The sequence below is a fragment of the Crocuta crocuta genome, unplaced genomic scaffold, assembly GCF_008692635.1.
Source record: "Crocuta crocuta isolate KB4526 unplaced genomic scaffold, BGI_CrCroc_1.0 scaffold14, whole genome shotgun sequence".
NCBI lineage: Eukaryota > Metazoa > Chordata > Mammalia > Carnivora > Hyaenidae > Crocuta > Crocuta crocuta.
The window spans coordinates 4,347,364-4,368,391 of NW_027530209.1; the positions used below are offsets into that span (position 1 = coordinate 4,347,364).

At 35.1% G+C, this 21,028-nt stretch overlaps 1 long non-coding RNA gene across 2 annotated transcripts in view; it reads left to right on the forward strand.

The window, feature by feature from the left end:
- Window positions 1-2,074: 2,074 nt before the first annotated feature.
- The window catches only part of LOC144232501 (uncharacterized), a 48,013-nt gene continuing 29,059 nt past the window's right edge, over window positions 2,075-21,028 (forward strand). The window contains exons 1-2 of one of the 2 annotated variants that reach the window (XR_013335416.1): window positions 2,109-2,162; window positions 14,728-14,832. This is a non-coding gene — a long non-coding RNA (uncharacterized LOC144232501). Of the gene's footprint in view, window positions 2,163-14,727; window positions 14,833-21,028 lie in introns of both variants that reach the window. The other variant, XR_013335417.1, reaches the window with a different exon arrangement.

Below are 21,028 nucleotides of genomic sequence, written 5' to 3' on the forward strand. Positions count from 1 at the left end.
CTAGCCCTTGAACTAACTCCTTATTTTACAATTCAACCCCTACCCCAAACACTGGACTCAGTAGTGGGGTCAGTGTGACTCCAAATGCCACCTATCTCATACTCATTCTAAATCTTAGAACAATGGACAAGTAATAGAGAAAGTAAAAGCAAAAACTCTTTTGAAAAGAACAACAAAATTATATGTAATGTATATAATATATATGTATGTATAAATATACAATTCTATTCATAGTGATCTAAAGAAAAAAAAAGAAAAGAATATAAAAATTACCCATATCAGGAACAAAAAAGGGGATATCAACCTATACATCCTACAGACGTAGAAGGTGATAAGGAAATATGAACAACTTTATGCTGATACATGTAATAAATTAAATGTCATAAAATAGCAATACTAATTTGAAAAAAATTAGAAAATATGATTGCTCTTATCCCTTTTAAGTATTAAAAAAACCCTCTAGGCTCAGAATGGTAAAATTAATAAACACTTAGAAATGAGATAATCCCAATTCTAGACATCTCGTTCAGAAAACAGAGAAGGAAGAAACTCTTGTCAGCTCACTTTATGAGGCTAGCATTACCCTCCTCCCAAAATCAGATGAAAACATTACAAGAAAGGGAAACTACAGATCAGTATTCTTCATGAACACAGTCACAAATATCCTTACCAAAATATTAAGATCCCTTTTGGTTAGGTGATTTTATTTAACTATGTTTGGTTAATGTTATGGGTAGAATCTGTATGTATCACTGCTCTGTTGAAACATTTATTGCTGATATAAAACTCTCCAAAACTATTTCTTTCCCTCAGCTACACTTCAGAGGCATTTTTTGAGATGGTAGCTATTCCCTGGAATGAATCTGCAGCTGAAGCAGGACTTCCAGTTGACCTGCAAAGGACTCACTGTGTGAGAAAAACAAAAACAAAAACAAAAGCAAAAACCATCCCAATCAACCAAACAAAAACAGCTTTACTGTGTACAGCCACTGAGATTCTGAAGATAGTAGCTATTCTCTGTTCATGCAGCAAAACCTTTACTCTCCTGACTGATATGCTATGAGATGTGCGTGTATGTTCATCATAGACATCAATTTTGTAATACCTATATTAATGTTATTGTGATATGTAATCATGGGATTAATAAATTTTAAATAAATCCTACAAACTTGATAAAACATGAGATCATTCTAGATCAGGACCCCCAGAAGATGTGGTGAAAAAGCTTAGAAGTGAACAAAAGTGATGAGTTTGGGTTTTTAGCTGATTCTAGAAGATTATACAATCCTGTCACCTCGTCTTGTTCTTCCTGACTGCCCTGTGTAACCACTGCCCAAAGATCCAATTTTGTTTATTATTCTCACTCTCATTACTGCCTTGATTATTTGTCTGTCCCTTGCACTAATATCATACTGCTTTAATTTTTACAGTTTTATAGTAGGTCTTAAAATCTAGTGCCACATGCACTACATGGGTCTTTTACAAAGTTGTCTCGAGTATTCTACATCTTTGTAGTTTCCTGTCCATTGTTTTCTTATTGCAAGGTAGTCATCATACAGTATTACATTAGGTTCAGGGACACAACACAGTGATTTAACATTTATACACATGACGAAGTGATCACCATGATAAATCTAGCCACCATCTGTCACCACATAAAGTTGTTACATATTATTAATTACATTCTCTGTGTTGTATCCCCATGTCATATATATTTTTAAATCAATCTTTCAATTTCCTCCGGACATAACCTTCTGAGATTTGAACTGGAATTGTATCACATATATCAATAGTTTTGCTAATAACTAAGATCTTGAAAATATTGTCTATGGGTATTTATTAAGGCATTTTAAGTTTTTATTTGAGAAGTGCTGATGGAGCTATAGAGAGCCTATTTATTTATTTATTATTATTATTTTTTAAATGTGTTTGTATGGGTAAGGCTTCCTGAAGGAAAGAAAACTGAAACCTGGGACAAAACACAAGCCTTGGAAATTACATAATAACCAAGTAGTGAGAATTGAAAAGATTTACTTTCACACAGGTCTGAGTTTTCATTTCAAGGGGATGAGTCCTGAAGCCCTGGAGATAAAAACCGTGGAGGTAAACTCAAAGGTGCCTTTCTTATCTTCCTCTAATGACATCCATTCCTGTTCTGAAAGGTAAGAGTCCAGTTTCATTCCTTTCTCTTCTCAAGGAATGTTTACCTTAAAGAGCAAAGTTTTCTCTCCTTTTCTCTGAAGGGAAAGTCAGGCCACTCTCCTTCTATTTAAAGTTTCTGTTCATATTTTTATGGTTCCTAGGCCACAGTATAGACCTCAGTCCAGTACTGTAAGGTGACATCCAGTCTGACTCTTTTCATATCTTCTCAGAAAAGAATTGGGACAGAGGAGAATTAATATGTTTACCGCTATGAGTATGTATCTGTCCTGCCCTAGAAGACTCACTTTAGCTTCCAGACAATACAAGTAAATATAGTTACTATGAACTTAACAGTATTTTATACTTTTTAGTGAAAAAGCTTTTCACGTCTTCAAAAGATTATATCTGAGAATTTAATGTTTTTCAAATTCTAATATAAATGGTATCTGTAAATTTCTTGTTCCAGTAATTTGTTGCTAGCATAGAGAAATTCAATTGATTTTTTTTGGTATATTTACCCTGTATCAATCTTGCTAAATTCATTATTAATTTATTGGATTTTTTTGTAGATTATGTGGGGGCTTTCTGCATATAAAATAATATAGCTCAGTGTCTTTTCTTTCTTTTCTTTCCCTTCTTTTTCTTTTCCTTGTTTTTCTTTTGATTTTGTGGCTTTTGTTCTTTCTTTTTCTTTCTTTTTTTCTTTCTTTCTTTCATGATTATATTAGTAGTAGTAGTAGTAGTAGTAGTATTTTGTTTTGTTGTATAGACAAAGGCCTCCAATACAATACTGGATAGAATTCTCTTTATATATAATTTGTCTTGTTCTGGATTATAGAGAGAAAGTATTCAATATATCCCCATTAAATACGATGATAGAAATAGATCTTACTAGGTACCCTTTTTCAGATTAAGGACATTCTATTCCTAGCTTCCTTAGAAGAATAGATTGTCATAACATGAACAGAATTTTAATCTTTGTTTAAATGCTGTTTTTCCCATTTATTGAAATTTGTTTTATTAATGTGGCCAATTAACATTGTTTCTTTTTCAAATATTAAACTAATCCTGCATTCCTGAAATAAGAATCAATTGTTTCTGATGTAAAACAATAGCATGATAGGATATGTATAATGGTTGTGTATAACATATTCATATTCATTGTTAGATTTATTTGGTAATATTTTGTTGAGGATTTTAAACTTTGTATTCATGAGAGATGTTGCCTGTAATATTTTCTTCTAATGTCCTTGCAAGAATTTGGTAGTTTGGTATCAGGGTTATGGTAGCCATGGAACTGGCTGGGGAGACTTTCATTTTTCTCTATTATGTCAAAGATTTTGCATTAAATTCACATTATTTCTTCCTTAAACGTTTGAAAATATTTGGAAGTCATTCTTGCCTGGAGTTTTCATTGTAGGATGGTTTCAGTTACATTAATAAGAAAAAGACTATTCAGATTTTCAATTTTATTGTTATATTTTTCAGGAAATTGTTTTTATTTTAACCCACTTGTTAAATTTACAATATTCTCTGATTTTTTTTAATACATATAGTATAGAGTACCTTCCTTCCTTTTAGTAGTGATATCTCCTTTCCATTCTGGATAATGTAATTTGTGTTTTCTCTCTTTTTTTTTTTATAATTTCTGGATCAATGTTCCAAGGTATTATCAGTTTTTAAAATATTTTCAAATAAGTAACTTAAGGTTCTATTGATTATTGTGTGTCTGTTTTTCATTTATCTTATATTCTTACTTTTATTATTTCCTTCTTTTTATGTTTTTTAGGTTGAATTTATTTTTCCTTTTCCATCTTCTTGAGATAAAGGCTTCATTTCTACATTTTTCATTTTTTCTAATACATGAATTTAAAGCAAGCAATTTCTCTCTATGCACTTAACTCTATTCCTCAAATTTAGTCATATATTTACATTATGTTCAGTTCAAATGCTTTATAATTTTCATTGTGGTTTTTTTCTTACCTATGTTGAGAATGGCGTTAATACATTTGGAGGATTTTCTGCTTCTGTTTCTGCTTTAGGTTTTCAATTTATTATTCCACTATTCAGTCTTTTGTAATTTTTGGAGACACGCTTTCACAGTACAGGATGTAGTGTTTTTTGACAAAGGTTCTTGTGTACTTAAAAAAAAAATTTATTCAGCAACTGTGCTATGACACAATCCAAACATGTTATTTAGATCATGTTGCTTAATAGTTTTATCTACTTCTTTTCTATCCTTGCTGATGTTTTTGGCTTGCTTGTTTTAATAGTTGCTGAGAGAGTTATGTTAGTATCTTAGTTGTATTAACATTGTTAGTATTTTATGCTTTCTGGTGGGTTGACTCTTATGTTCAGATGTCTATCTTTAACTATGGCAATGACACCTGCATCAAAGATTTGTCTTATATAATGTATCTACATAGGCTCTCTCTTGGCTAATATTTGCATGATATATATTTTTTCATTCATTTTTTTCAGTCTATCAGCTTTCATATTTTAAGTGTGTTTATTGTGAATAGAATATGTTAAGCCATTTTTAAAAATCTGTCTTACCATCTCTTCATTTTTCATCATATTCCATCAAAGTGTGATTACTGGTATAGCTGGATTTAATCTGCCATCTTGTTTATTTTTCATTTTTGTTCCATCTATTTTGTTCCACTTTTTCTCTTCTCTGCCTTTTTGTTGTATTAAACAATATTTTAAAAGTTATTGTATTTTATCTCTTCCAACATTTTAGTTATACCTTTGTATTAATCTTTAACTGGTTATATTTCCCATTATGAGTCATCATTGGACTTATTTCAGACTTTGTCATATTGGTAATTTTACCATTTTATGGAAAACTCACAAATTATTTGACAGTTTAACTACATTTACCAATATCCTGCCCTCATGCTATTACCAACATGTATTTCACTTCTACATTTGTTATAAACCCTAGAAGACATTGATTGTTACTGATTTAAACAGATCATTCTTTTGCGTTCATCTACATGTTTATATTTCCAATATTTTTTATTCCTTTCTGCAGTTTTATGCCTCCACCTGATATCAGTAAAAAAATCTATTTTACTATTTCGTTTTTTAAAAATGTTTCTTATTTATTTTATTTATTTCTGAGAGAGAGAGAGAGAGAAAGACAGCATGAGCAGGGGAGGGTCAGAGAGAGAGGGAGACATAGAATCTGAAACAGGCTCCAGGCTCTGAGCTAACTGTCAGCACAGAGCCTGACGCGGGGCTCGAACCCAGGAACCGTGAGATCAGGACCTGAGCCAAAGTTGGATGCTTAACCGACTGAGCCACCCAGGTGCTCCTATTTTACTATATCTTGTACTGTAGGTGTGCTGACAATTATTTCAGCTTTTGTGGTCTATAAGCATCTTTACTTCACTTTCATTTTAAATGATATTTTTGCTGAGTTTAAAAATTGTAATCTGGTGGGATTATTTTCTTTCAGTGAGTTAAGAGATCATTCACTTGTCTTCTGCTTCTGTTTCTTTTGAAAAGTAACCTGTCAGCTTTATTTCTGTTACTATAATGTAACAGGTCTTCTTCTCTGGCTGCTTTTATGAGAATTTCTTATTTTTGTTTTCAGCAGCTCTGCTATAATGTGTCTAATGTGTGGTTTTCTTTATTTATCCCACTTAGAGTTTCTTGAAGGTCTTGAATCTCTTTATATGTTTTGCTGGTTTAAGGAAATTCCTGAATATCGTTTCAAAGACTGTTTCTGCCTCATTTGCCCTCTCCCTCTCTCTTCCATCTGGGTCCTCAATTCCTTAAAATAAACCACTTGAGCCCACTTTCATTTATTTTTTAAAATATTTTGTTGTTACTGCATAGAAATGCAGCTGACTTTTGTATGTTGATTTTGTATCTTACAACCTTACTGAATTTATTAATTAGTTCTAACAGTTTTTGGGTTGAGTGTTTAGAATTTTCTATATATAAGATCATAATATTTGCAAATAAAGACAAATTTACTTCTGCCTTTTCAACTTGGAATGGTTTTAATTTTTTTTTAAGTTTTTAAAATGTATTTATTTGGGGGCCCCTGGGTGGCTCAGTCAGTTAAGCTTCCGACCTCAGTTCAGGTGATGATTTCACATTTGGTGGGTTTGAGCCCCACATAGGGCTCTTTGCTGATAGCTCAGAGCCTGGAGCCTACTTCAGATTCTGTGTCTCTCTCTACCCCTCCCCTGCCCATGCTCACTCTCTCTTTCTCTCTTTCAAAAATAAAATAAACACTAAAAAAAAATAAAATAAAATGTATTTATTTTGAGAGAGATAGAACACAAACAGGTGAGGGGCAGAGAGAGAAAGAGAGAGGGGACAATCCCAAGTAGGCTCCGTGCAGTTAGTGTGCAAAGCCTGACACAAGTTTCAAACTCACAAAATTGGAAGATCATGACCTGATCTTAAATCAAGAGTCAGATGCTTAACTAACTGAGCCACCCAGGTGTCCCCGGTTTTTTGTTTGTTTGTTTGTTTGTTTGTTTTGTTTTTATCTTCCCTGGTTGCTCTAGCTAAGACTTCCAGTACTTTGTTGAATAGGAGTGCTAAGAGTGGGCACCTTGTCTTATTCCTGATCTTAGAGGAAAAGCTTTCAAGCTCTGGCCATTATATATGATGTTAGCTGTGACTTGTCATTGATCATCTCTATTATGCTCAGGTATGCTCCTTATATACCCAAGTTTTTGAAATTGAAATTTTGGAATTGAAATTTATGAAAGGATGCTGCATTTTGTCAAATGCTTTTACTGCATTTATTGGAATGGTCATATGATTTTTATCTTTCATTCTATTAATGTGGTAAATCACATTTATTGGTTTGTGTATGTTAAACTATTCTTCACCCCAAGGATAAAAACCATTGGCCATGATCCTCTTAACATGCTGTTGAATTCAATTTGCTAAAAAATTTTTTCCCAAAGAAATCATACAAATGGCCAGCAGGTACATGAAAAGACACTCAACATTACTAATCATCAGATAAATGCAACGAGATATCATTTCACATCTGTTAGAATGACTGTCATCAGAAAGACAAGAGATAACAAGTGTTGATGAGGATGTGGAGAAAAGGGAAGCCTTGTGCACTGTTGGTGACAATGTAAATTGGTGCAGCCAGGATGGAAAACAGTATGAAGTTTCCTTTAAAAAATTAAAAGTAGATCTACCATATGATCCAGCAATCCTACTTCTGGATTTATATCCAAAGGAATGAAAATAGGATATTGAAAAGATATCTGCACTCCCACATTTATTGTGGTATTATTCACAATAGCTGAGATATGGAAACAACCTGATGGAAACATCCATCAGTGGATGAATATATATACTACACTACACTACACACACACACACACACACACACACACACATACAGCCATGATAGAGAAAGAAATCCTGCTATTTGTGACAACTTGGATGAAACTTGAGGGCATAGTGCTAAGTGAAATAAGTCAGACATTGAACGACATATACTGTCTGATACCATTATCTGTGAAATATAAAAAAGCTAAACTGATAGAAATAGAGTATAGAATGGTGGTTGCCAGGGGCTTTGGGGTGGAGGACTTAGGGAGATGTTGGTCAAAGAGTACAAACTTCTGGTTCGAAGATGAGTAAGTTCTGGGGAACTAGTGCATAGCATTGCAATTAGAGTTGACACTACTGTATTTTATACTTAAAAATTGCTAAGAGAGTAGATCTTAAATGTTCTCCCCAAAATAAATTATAATTATGTGACATGATGGACATATTAGCTAATGCTACAGAAGTAATTATACTACAATATATAAGTGGCGTCAAATCAACACACTGTACACCTTAAACTTATACAATGTCAATTATATCTCAACAAATCTGGAAAAAATTTAGAGACTCGCCTCTAGGAGTTTACAATCTGGTCAAAATGATAGGACCCACCCATTAAATAACCCTCAGGTATACTTACAAAGCAACATCAAAAAGTGTGCTAATCAGTGGAAAATGTAAAAGCGAGAAGTTGATTAAATTGGGCAGAACTCAATCAAGGAGGTTTGGACCAGATGTTGAAGTAGAGGAAGACCTTGTAGTGCTAGAGTGCTAGCAGGAGTGAAGAAGTTATTTTCAACTGGAAGAAGATCTGGAACAGAGAGAGAATAGGAGACAGATACATTCTCCTGTTTTAAAGGAACAAGCAGACAAGAAAGTTCATGCTGTTCTCCTGGTAGGCTGTAGTCTCTGCAAACAAGACTTAGGTATTACTGATCTGCATTTCATGGACAGCATGCCTTTGTCCTGCTTAAAAAAAAAAAAAGAACCTGATACATTTACTCCAATACCTGCAGATTTAATTGCTGTTATCAACTGCTGCCCACCTACCTCACATTCTCTTGCTAAGCAGTTTTAACTCAAGCTTTGCTTATGTGTGCTATCAATTTGATTTGGATGCTGGGCATGCTGCTGCCCTAATTCTGTACAACACACAGACACCATTCAGCAGTATTTCTCTCATCTGTTCTCATACGTGTCTCAGCCAGCTGACTTGTAGTGCTGTGAGTTCAGCTTTTCAGTGTTAGCAGATTGACTGCATTTGTGGGCCGCAATGTAGTTCTTTCTTAAGGTAGTGAAGATGAAGAACTTTGGGAGGGCTTTAGTCTAGGGTGGGCAACGTCAGTTCCATGATACTGCACTGACTCCCTTCAGCTCTCTTGGTTTTAGGGAACCCACCTCTGTGAACTTTACTCTGTTGGCTTGGACCTGGCCTCCTTAACTTCATCTATCCTTAGAATTGTCTTATAACAGCAGTCTGGCCACTAGCCAGCCCTTCACAACTTCTTTGTAGAATAATCAGGAAAAATTGGTCTTATACAATTGTTTTATTTTTATTCTTAACTATTGTGATTCATGTGGTGTGAAAGCTGAGTGCCGGAAGCAGAGCTAAACGTCTATTTGTCTGTTTTATGAATTTGTTGGATTTTATATAAAACAATTTTTAAATTGTAAAGGTAAGCACAATTGTAGGTGGTTAATTATTGGATACATTTTAGTTACTCCAGACAAAACATGTGCACTAACACGTTATGCAAATTTACAAACTTATTAGCACAATAATCATCATCCTAAAATATTGAAGTATTTTTTTTAAAGCACAGTCTTTGCTGATTCAGAAGCCTCAAAAGTCATGTTGCATCTTCCCTGGCACATTCTACTCATAGACAAACCTTCTCAGGTTCAAGCGGAAAACTCATAGAATGGGAGAAGTCAACGAATTCGTTTATGTCAAAGAATTTGTGTAAGTGCTTAATAATCACCACAGTTGAAGACCCTGTCCAAAATCCAGATTTTTTTTGTATTTTGGTAGATTCCATTATTGGCCCAGTTCTTCACGTATCCTTTTAATGACAATCTGTCTTAGCTCCATCTGCTGTAATAAAATACTAGACTGTGTGACTTCAACAGCAGACATTTGTTTCTCATAGTTTTGGAACTTGGACGTCCAAGGCACTAAGAGATTTGGTAATTGTAAAGTCTCTCTCTCTGGCTTGCAAGAAGCTGCCTTTTTTTTTTTTTTTTAATTTTTTTACATTTGTTTATTTTTGATAGGGAGACAAGAGTGTGAGTGGGGGAGGCAGAGAGAGAGGGAAACACAGAATCCGAAGCAGGCTCCAGGCTCTGAGCTGTCAGCACAGAGCCTGACTCAGGGCTCAGAATTCATGAACTTTAAGATCTTGACCTGAGCTGAAGTCACCCCAAGAAGCTGTGAAGACGCTCAACTGCCTGAGTCACACCGGCGCCCCAGGAAGCTGCCTTTTTTGACTGTATCCTCATATGGCAGGGAGATGAAGCTTTGGTATCTCTTTCTCTTCATATAAAAGCACGTATCTCACCATGGGTGCTCCACCCTCATGACCTTATCTGAAGCTAATTATCACCCAAAGGCCCCACATCCCAATACTATTACGTTGGGAGTTAGGGCTTTAACATATGACGTTTTGTGGGGACAGAAACATTCTGTCCATAGTGCAATTTTTCCACATGACTTTGCAGTCCCTTCTACTACTCCGTAGGAGGAGACATTTTTTCCTGCCCATTGACGTTGTCCTTGAACATGCAGACTTGCGTTGGCCAACGATGTATTCGCAGGAATGATATAAGCTGAATTTGAAATGCTTTTGAGTCACAGGCCTGTCTTTTGAGCTCCTGCCACTGCCAGTAGGAGAACATTGTCCATGTTTACTAGACTCCCAGCAAAGGATGAAGCACGTGTAGAGCAGATCTGTCCCCGTCGTCACAATCTGAAGAAGCAGCACCCCAGTTTGCAGAATCGTAGGGAGACGCAGAGCTGCCCAGCCAAGCTCCTCACTGGCCAGCTACACCCCAGCAAAACTACAACGAAGTAAATATTTTAAGCCACTTACTTTTGGGGTGATTTTTTAATGCAGCAACGGTCAACCAAAATAGTCTTATTTTATTAAAGTCTGTCTTGTGTTCCATAGCAGAAATGAAAAATAATTTTCATATATGTCTTATATATGTCCTTTCAAGTATATACCTAAGGTTTTGCTTATACATTCTTACTTTGAATAAAATATTCACCACTGTATTTTAAAATTGTAAGTAGCAAAGCAATTAAGATTTAAATATTAATTCTGTGTCCAGGCACCTTACTGAACTGTCTTATAATTACTAATACCTTTTGAATATTGATGATAAAAAAACTGCATTCTAGGCGCACCTGGGTGGCTCAGTTGGTTAAATGTCCGACTTCAGCTCGGGTCATGATCGCTCGATTTGTGAGTTCGAGCCCCACACTGGGCTCTGTGCTGACAGCTTGGAGCGTGGAGCCTGCTTCTGATTCTGTTTCTCCTCCTCTCTCTGCCCCTCCCCGCCTCATGTCTGTCTGTCTGTCTCTCTCTTTCTAAAATAAGCACTAAAAAAAACCTGCATTCTATTTTGTATGGATTCTAGATGATTATGTTTCACTGTATTCAAATCCAACACCATAGTTTTCATGCACCATAGTGCATTGTTCCTTTACCTATGAGTTTGTTATTTCAAGTTGTCCTTTATGTAACTGGACTGTATCCTCAATAAACTGTATGCAGACATAATTTGTATGCAATAAAGTACCCATACTTTAAGTGTACAGTTTAATAAGTTTTGACAGATGTATACAACTGGATAACCACCACTATAATCAAGATACAGAATGTTTCAATTACTCTAAAAGGATCCTTTAGCTCTGTGAAGTCAAACTCTATCCTGAACCCCAAAGCATATATTGATCTCCTTTTTGTCACAATAGATTATTTCTGTCCCTTCTAGAATTTGGTATAATTAGAATCATACAGTATGCTCTTTTGCATCTGGTTTCTTTTGCTCAGCGTAATATTTCTGCAGTTCATCCATGTTATTGTGCGTATCGGTACTACCCTTGTTATTTTTTAAATTGCCAGGTAGTAGATGCTCAACATCTTTTCACATACTGAGTAGCCATTCAGATAGCTTTTGTAAAATATTTAAATCTTTTGTCTATTTTTAAATGATTTGTATTTTTATCAGGTAGTGGAAGTTATGTATACATTTTGAGTCGCAGAAAATGTTACATGTATGTATTATAAATATTTTTGTGTGTCTGCCCTTCTTATGGGTGCACTTAACAGTATCTCTGGAACAACAGTTTGAGAAGGCCATTCTTCATAGGTTTCTCGTGTTTCTACATTTATTGTGAGCAAGTTGCTAATTGAACTTTTCCCTGGAGTATCTTTTAATGGATGTTTGTAGAGCACTCAGCCTTGAAAGAGAGCGATAGTGTCTCTCTCCAGAGCAGAGGGCAGGTATGCTGACTGTCCAGGAGAATAAAGGTAATGTTTCCTTCTGGAGCAAAGGGCAGTCATGTATACTGCACATCATAAAAGATTGAGTTCCCTAAGGTCAGGGTTGCTTCTCAGCAGTGCAACTCAATGCATGTTCAGGCATCCATCTGGGCCCAGCTGCCTCACCCCAGTGGGATTTGGGGACAAAAAGAATTGGGGGAAATAGGCTAATGGTCACGCTTCTTCTGTTTTGTGAGTAATTAAGTGCTGATGCGAGAGTCTTGCGTGACAGCATCCATGGAGCCCAGGCAGGCTCACTTATTGGTTGGCAAGTTAGATAAAACATCAATTCTTTCATAGTTCCTGGCAAAAGGCATTTTTAATGTTGATGAAGTAGATTTTGCCAGTTTTTCCTTTTGTAGTCCCTGCTTGTTCTATTAAAGAAACATACCCCAAGATTCCTAAGATTTTCTTCTAAAATTTTGTAGTAGTAGGCTTTATGTTTTGGTCAACGATTTATTTCAAGTCAGTTTTTGTGTAGGTTATAAAGTACATATTGTTTCATTTAAAAAGTATTGAAATTGAGTTGTTCTAGTGCCATTTTGTAAAGACTCTTCTTACCCTCTGAATTATCTGGGCAGCTTTGTGATATTGCAGGACCGTGGATACATGGGTTTACTTTTGGGTTCTCTACCGGGTCCATTGGTCTATTTATATCTACTTATGTACTATAGCTTTCTCATGTGTCTTGATATCAAGCAGCTTAATACCTCCACCTTCATAATTTAAAAAAATTAATTTGGCTCTTCTAGGTCTCTGCTCTTTCATATACATTTTTAAATCATCTTGGCAATTTCTACAAAAAGCCTTGTTGTGGTTCTCATTGGGATTGCATCAGATTTATTTATAAATTGTGGGAAACTGAACCTAAATATTTAGTTTTCCAGTCCACTAACAACCATCTATTTATTTCAGCCTTCTTTGATTTTTCTCACCAGTGTTTGGTAATTTTCAGTTACACTACTTTCAGTTACTTTGCTAAATTAATTCATAAGCATTTCATGCTTTGGGATGGTATTGCAAATGGTATCATTTTATACAATTTATTATTTATTTATAGCATAGAGAAATATGATTGCTTGTATCTTGCCTTGAGTCCTACTATATTGCTGACTTCACTGATTAGCGCTAGTAGCTTTATGTAGATTCCTTAGCAGTTTTTACATAGATGATCATGTTATCTGGGAATGAAGAAAGATTTACTTCGTCTTCACTGATCTTTTTGCCCTTTTATTTTGTTTTCTTGCCTTTTTGCACTGTGCAGTTTCTTTGTGGAAGGATATTTAATTAGAAATTTAATTTCATTAGAGGTGCCTGCCTAATTTCATTAGTAAGTTACCTTCAGTCAGATAAGTGTCCAACTCTTAATTTTGGCTCAGGTCATGGTCTCAAGGGTCATGGGAATAAGCCCCACATCAGGCTCTGCACTGACAATGCAGAGCTTGCGTGAGATTCTCTCTCTCCCTCTCTTTGCCCTTCTCTGCATATGCACACGTGTGCACTCTCTCTCTCTTTCTCAAAATAAATACACTTAAAAAATTTAATTTTGCAAGTACGGTCTTGTGGGGGGAGGGGAGAGGGGCATGGAGGAGGACACTTGTGGGGATGAGCACTGAGTGTTATGTGGAAACTAATTTGACAATAAACTATTAAAAAATAAAATTAAAAAAAAAAGAATAAATCACTGGAATCCCCAAAAAAAAAAAATTTAATTTTGTTAATAAGTTTAGGACTTTCTGACTATTTGGCTTTAAGGGTCTGTTTTGTAAATGTGTTTTTCTTGGAAACGTCCTCAAGCAATTTGGCTTTCCTGTTTCCTTTTGAGTCTATTTTGTAACTTGTGTTTTTCAAGGGACTTGTTCATTTCATCTAGGTTACTCAGACTACCAGCATACATTTTTTAAGTAATCTCTAATTCTTTTAATGACTGGCATATTTTTAGCCATTTTTCTTCCTTTGTACCTGATGCTGATAATCTGAGTTGTCCTTTTGTTTTGTTACTGTTCAGTTCAGCCAGAACCTTGGCAACTTTATTATTCTTCAGAGAACAGATTTTTGTTTCATTAATTTTCTGTATTTTTTCTGTTTTATTGATTTCTGCTCTTATCATTATCATTTTTACTGCTGTCAGGCTTAATATCACTCTTCTTTTTATACTTTCATAATGGGGAATCTTGAAAAATAGATTTTAGAATGTTACTTTTTTCTAATATAAGGATTAAAAACTACAAATTTCCCTATAAATAATTGCTTTATTTGCATCTTATAAATTGTATTATGTTTTCTTTTCTTTTTTTTATTTTAGAGAAAGAGATAGAAGCAGGGTAGAGGGGTAGAGAGAGAGAGAGAGAGAGAGAGAGAATCTTAAGCAGACTCGATGCTCAGTGTGGAGCCCAATACAGGGCTTGAGCCCACGACCACAAGATCATAATCTGAACTGAAATCAAGAGTCTGATGTTCATTCGACTGAGCCACCCAGGCTCCCTGTTCTGCGAACTCTGAAAATTATTTCTTGTAGTGCATGTCTTCTGGTAACTAATTCTCTCAGCTTTTGTTTATCTAGGATAACGTCTTTAGTTTGTCTTCATTTTGGAAGACAATTTCAGGTTGACAATACTTTTCTTTCAATATTTAAAATATGCCATTTCATTGATTTCCAACTTATTTTATTTATGACCAGTGATCTGTGCTCATTCTTATTTTGTATACTTAAAAGGGAAGGTATGAAGAAGATAACCCTACAGCTCACTGCCTGGAGACAGGGTTTGCTTGGCAGCACACTGAGGCTAAAGCCACACAAAGCTGAACACGAGTAGTGTTGGTGAGTAAAGGATATGGTTCAAAGTTGGTAGAGGCTAAGGCGGCTACAATTTTCAGGATGTTATACTGAAGAGGATGCAACTGTCAGGGAAGAGTTCTGTTCTTCTTTCTCATAATTGATTTGGCTATTTGTGGTTCAATAAGAATTATAGAATTGTTTATTATTATTTCTATTTAAAAACTATCATTGACTGGCTCAGTTGGTAGAGCATGACTCTTGGTCTTGCAGTCATGAGTTCAAACCCTATGTTGGGTGTAGAATTTACCTTGAAAAAAGTGTCATTGGAATTTTGATAGAGATTGCAATGAATCTGTAGATTGCTTTGGGTATTAAGGACATTTTAACAATATTAAATCTCCCAATCCATGACATGAAATGTCTTTCCATTTGTTTGTGTCTTCTTTAATTTCTTTCATCAGTGCTTTGTAGTGATAAATATACAAGTCTTTGACCTTCTTAATTAGGTTTATTCCGAAGTATTTTACTTTCGGTAATTTTAAATTGGTTATTGGGATATTGTTTTCCTAATTTCCTTTTCAGATAGTCCATTGTTAGTGGATAGAAATGTAACTGACTTTATTTGTTGGTTTTTTATTCTACAACTTTATTGAATTCTTTTATTCTATTCAGTCTTTGGGTGGCGTCTTGAATGTTCCCCACATATAAGATAATGTCATCTGCAAACAGAGACCACTTCACTTTTGACTTTCTGACAGATGTACCATGTATTTGTTTATTGATTTAGCTTAATTTCTCTACCTAGATTTCTGGTACTATGTTAAATAGAAATGGCAAGAGTGCACATTCTTGCTACATTCTCAATCTTAAAAGATTGAGATATTTTCCTAGTTTGGTGAGAATTTTCATTATGAAAGGGCATAGAGTTACCAATGCTTTTTTCATGATTTCTTGAGACAATTATACAATTTTACATTTTATTATGTTTTTAAAAAAAAATTTTTAATGTTCATTTATTTTAGAGAGAGACAGAGTGCAAGCAAGGGAGGGGCAGAGAGAGAAGGAGACACAGAATCTGAAGCAGGCTCCAGGCTTTTAGCTGTCAGCACAAAGTCTGATGTGGGGCTCAAACTCATAAGCCATGAGATCATGAACTGAGCCAAAGCTGGAAGCTTAACTGAGCCACCCAGGAGCCCTTACACTTTATTTTGTTAATGGGATATACGACATGAATTGATTTTCTTATGTTGAACCATCCTCAAATCCCAGGGATAAATCCTACTTGATCAAGATATATGATGCTTTTAATGTGCTGATGAATTTGGTTTGCTAGTATTTTGCTGAGGATTTTGGCATCCATATTTATCAGGAATATTGGCTTACAGTTTTCTTTTCTCATAGTGTCTTTGTCTGGCTTTGGTATTGGAGTAATGCTGGTCTCATAAGATGAGTTTGGAAATATTCCTTCCCCTTCAGTTTTTAAGAAGAGTTTGATAATGATTGGTGTTAATTCTTTGTTAAATGTTTGGTAGAATTCACCAGTGAAGTCATCTGGACCTGGGCTTTTCTTTGTTGAAAGGTTTTTGATTATTGACTCCATCTCCCTACTAGCTATAGTTCTGTTCAGACTTTCTGTTTTTTATGATTCATTCTCAGCAGGTTGTATATTTCTAGGAATTTATCCATTGCTTCTAGGTTATTCTGTTTGTTGGAATACTGTTCATGCTAGTCTCTTACAATTCTCTTTATTTCTGTGACATCAGTTGTAATGTCTCTTCTTTCATTTCTGATTGCTTCCTAAGCTGCCTTTTAGTTCACATATTTAGTCTTTCTTTATTTCTATGATACCTCATTTGTTAATTCAATGAATTTTTGTTGAGACCATTGTATTTTACACATTGATGATGCAGGTACAAAAACCAATCAGACAAAAACTCTCCTCATATGGATGTTGGAATTTATTAATACGGTTATGACAATGCTTTTGTCTTTTGAAATAAAATGAACGTATGTTAATACCAAGTTAAATTCTCTTTATTTTCCTCATCCAAATCCAGCCTCGTCCAGTTCCACTCCAGCCACATTGCCTTCCTCTTCTGCCCAATAGATGTCTCCCTTCCTCTCACATACCATTACATTATCATTCGTATCAATATGCAGACCTTATGTCACACACTCTCAATTTAATTAATTAAATGTACTATAATAGCATTTTTATTCTGCATTTTTTTGTTTTTTAAAAAAGTTTTTATTTAAATACCAGTTATTTAACATACAGTGTAATATTAATTTCAGGTGGTCATTTTTAAACATTTTTGTTCACACAAAAGTATTATTTTTAGGTCTGTCAGAGATAAATATAGTCAAACATTATTTAAAGTATTGAAAACTGATTTTGTTGCATACATACAGACAGCAGGGGAAAGAACTGAGCTCCATTCCAATTTGTGCAGAGGTGGATGAATGTCTTGAAGAATGAGGGATTAGGGAAAGGGTGTACCCAAGCAGTGTCTGGGGAGTGAAAAATTACAAAAAGTAGGTAAGAGGGTGGATCAATTAGGCCAACTGTGTCTCCTAGCTAGCAATTATTGAGGTTAGGATTATGTCCTCCTACAAGGACTGGGAGACAAAAACCGCTCTCCTTCCTGAAGGTTACATTTCAAAGAGATGGCTTCAGATTCTTGAGAAAGACCTTCCTAAATCGTAGGAGGTAAGCATATATCTCAAAGGGACAGGGTAGGATTTACAACTGTAAGATCTATCGATCGATCGATTTATTTATTTATTTATAAATATTCTAAGAAGGTGGGGGTAGGGGCCTATTGTCAGGTGTTGAACAGAACAAACAATAAATTCCTTTGACAGCCTTTAGTTTTTTCAGGCAGGAACTCATAGAAAGACTGAGTAGTCCCAGAAATGTGGCCTTAGGCTGCCAAGAATCATGATAGGTTTGGAAAAGTCTCTTAGTGTAGGAACTTGAAGTAGTTATGTACGGAGAGTTCTTTTGTGCTTCTGAATTCCCATCCTCGTATCCCTTATGTTGCAACATTTTTTACCTCAATATCAAGGAGTCATTGTCTCACCGCTTTGAAGAATGAAGAGGTGGACACAGAATGAGCAATAGGCAAAAGTTTATTAGAGTGTTAGATTAGAAGATAAGGATAATAGGAAAGCTCTCTTTACAGGGAGTGGGCATTCGAAGGTGAATCCTATAGGCAAGGATTCTGGTTTTATAAGGTTCTGGTCAGCACTCCTTCCCCTTCCTCCTCCTTTCTTCTTGGGTTCTACCCTTACTGGCTGGATAACTCTAGGTGCTGGGCTGTCCATTCCTGATTGACTCGACTTGACTCCATTATGTGAGGAGTCGGACTGGTCATACTGTCCCTCCTGTAATGTAGGTTTTATGGTTTACTTTTTTTAGTTAGGTATTTTGATTGTGAAATTCCTGAGAGAAATCTGAGGGGGAGCAGATGGTGTCTGTTACATTCTTAAGAGGGACCTTACGCTAGAGGGGGTTTGCTGTAGTCAAACGTTCCCAGCATTGTTTCAAAATATGTGTTTTTCCCCACCCGGGGACGTCAGGTCCTAAACTTTCCCTCTCTGCCAATTTTAACCTATCATATCCTATCATACTTACACAATATGTCGGACACATAGTAGCTTCTTGGTGAATGTTGACCAAATTCGTTTAAATACTAATATTCCTATAAAATAACCAGATCCCAATCTTTTTTTTTTTCTGTTGGTATCCATTGGCCTGCTCTACTCATCACTGATACTCAAGACCCCCTGCTAGAACTGTCTTGTACAGTTTATATACTGCACAAATATGTCTGGATGAAGGGGTTTAGGGTAGCTTAAATCCAGCTTCTGCTTTACTTTGCTGTGAGCCCTAATATTAGCATTCATACCCTCTAAATCACACAAATACATCATATGGGCTAGTGGCTGTGCTGTCAGTTACAATACCTGGGTCACAGAGTTCTAAATAAGGCCACTGGATGTGTTCTAACTTCTGTTCTGGAGAGTTGCCATGAAAGCAATTTTAAACCACATTTTTCAACAATTACCTTGATTTTTGCCTTCTTTGTAACAAGTTTCATTTGCCAAGGTCAAGTGTTTGAGCACTAAGGAGCACAAGTTAGTCCTTTATAAAGGTCTGTTTGATATAGATTCTACTGAAGGCCTTCAAGAGATTGGATTTGTAGCCAGGGCCTCTCAAATATAATCATGACCTTGGTAACCACGGTCACAACCAAGAAAGACACAGATTCCTCTCTAGAGAGTTAACTGTCCTTTTTGTTGATTTTGTTTTGAGGATTTATCTATTTTTGCTATCTTTTGTTACATACGTTTATGTACAGATACTTGCAGGTAAGGTCATAATTTGTTCTTGAGTAATACTAATTTTCTTTTTTATGTTCATGGGTATTTTTTTAGACTTTGAAAGGCTGGACCTACTTTCCAGCTCAATAGTTTGCTGGTGTTTCATTCCTTCACATACTGACTACATTCCCATTAACCCACCCCCAATTTTTCTCTACCAAAAGCAAATAAATTCCTCATACACACATAAAAAATTAAACACCATTTTGACTTTTTGCAGTGTTTATAAACAGCATTTAAATTCTTTAGGAAGAAACTAAAACATTGACAATAACAGTGGAAAGTGGTGTATTTGTTTGGATTTAGAAAATTGGTTTTTAGAGTTCTTCATGGTAGTGTAAAATACTTAATATCAGATAATAATATATTCCTTCTTTTGGAAAAAATTATCTTGAAAAGGCTAAAACAGTTGGGATATATATCAATATCTTTTATTATCCTCAACTTTACTAACATTTACCTTTTAAATTTTGTGTAATTGACAGAACTAGCTTTTTTCCAGCTTTTGTCTAAACCAAAATAGATTCAAATGTCTTCCATTAAGCATCAGAGAGCATCCAGCTTTAAGCATTAAATTGTTGCCCACTTGTAAGAAGCAAGAATTCTTATTTGTCTGTTTCAAGACTCATCAGAGCACATTCTCCAGTTACCATGGAAACTATCTCCAGCTAAATTTGAGAGGGTCTCTGAACAGAACTGAAATGCCAACAGTAATAGAAAGAGCCATGTTTTAATTCTGGAAATTATTTGCCTTTTTTTTTTTTTGGTCTTAGTTAAGGTGCCAAATTATTCAGACAGAACACAATGACTTGGCGATTAATGATTCTGAAGATAATACTTGAGCGAAAATTTGTTTTGATAGGAAAAGAGTGAGAGAATTGGAAAACAAAGCTGACAGAATTCATACTGATGAACATATTTTTTAGTTTTCAAAGTTGGGCATCTCAGCTACGTACATTTTACTATTGATTTCATATTCATTTGTATTTGTGTGTTCTCAGAGAAATAAGTGACAGCCTGTGAGATGCTTATTTTTAGACATTATTTTATAATCTTCATCACTTGATATATTGCACTTTTAGCCAGTACATCAAAAATATTGCAGAGTTTCCAAGTGTAAGAAATATTTACAATTTTGTTTTACTTGGTACAGTTACAGGTGATGTTACCATAAATTGAACATTTCTCCAGTAATAGAAATTCATAGTTGTATTATAAAGGTTATTTTAGCTTTTTGTAGTAATGTAAAAACTAGGTATAATTATGACAACTATTTTCTTTTTTCCCCCAGTAGAAATGCTATTTAAACTTTAGATGTTTGTTTATGTTTTCATAAGTGTATGAATTTTATTTGGAAATTATTTTTCATCACAGATGGGAAAATTTAGAGAAGGCAATGAATTGTGAGACGGAAGAGAGGAACCTAGACATTTTGTAGAAGTCACTCCAGCCCTCCGGTGTTCCACTTGAGGAAAACAGTCCCCGGTGATTTCTTACTTTCACCATGTCACATCTATAGCATTAGTTCTGTTGAAACCTGAGTGTCTTAGTCCCCAATCCAGTGTGGTTGGCCTTTCCATGTGACCTATTTCATAAGTCATCTTTTTATTTGAAGACTGTCCAAACGATAGTGTAACGTATGCCTATTAAAGTAGTCGAAACCCCAAAGGCTTACTAAATTTTTTTGGCCTTTTGGTTGAAAGCGATATTTGCCTTTATAATAAAGGCATTACTTGAGTAAAAGAATGATACACCTCTAAGTTTTCTGACTATGTATACTTTGAGAAACCTTAGTGTGGGTGGCACTAAATATTTTCGACTAACTGTATGTGGGAGACAGAAGTTGGGTTTG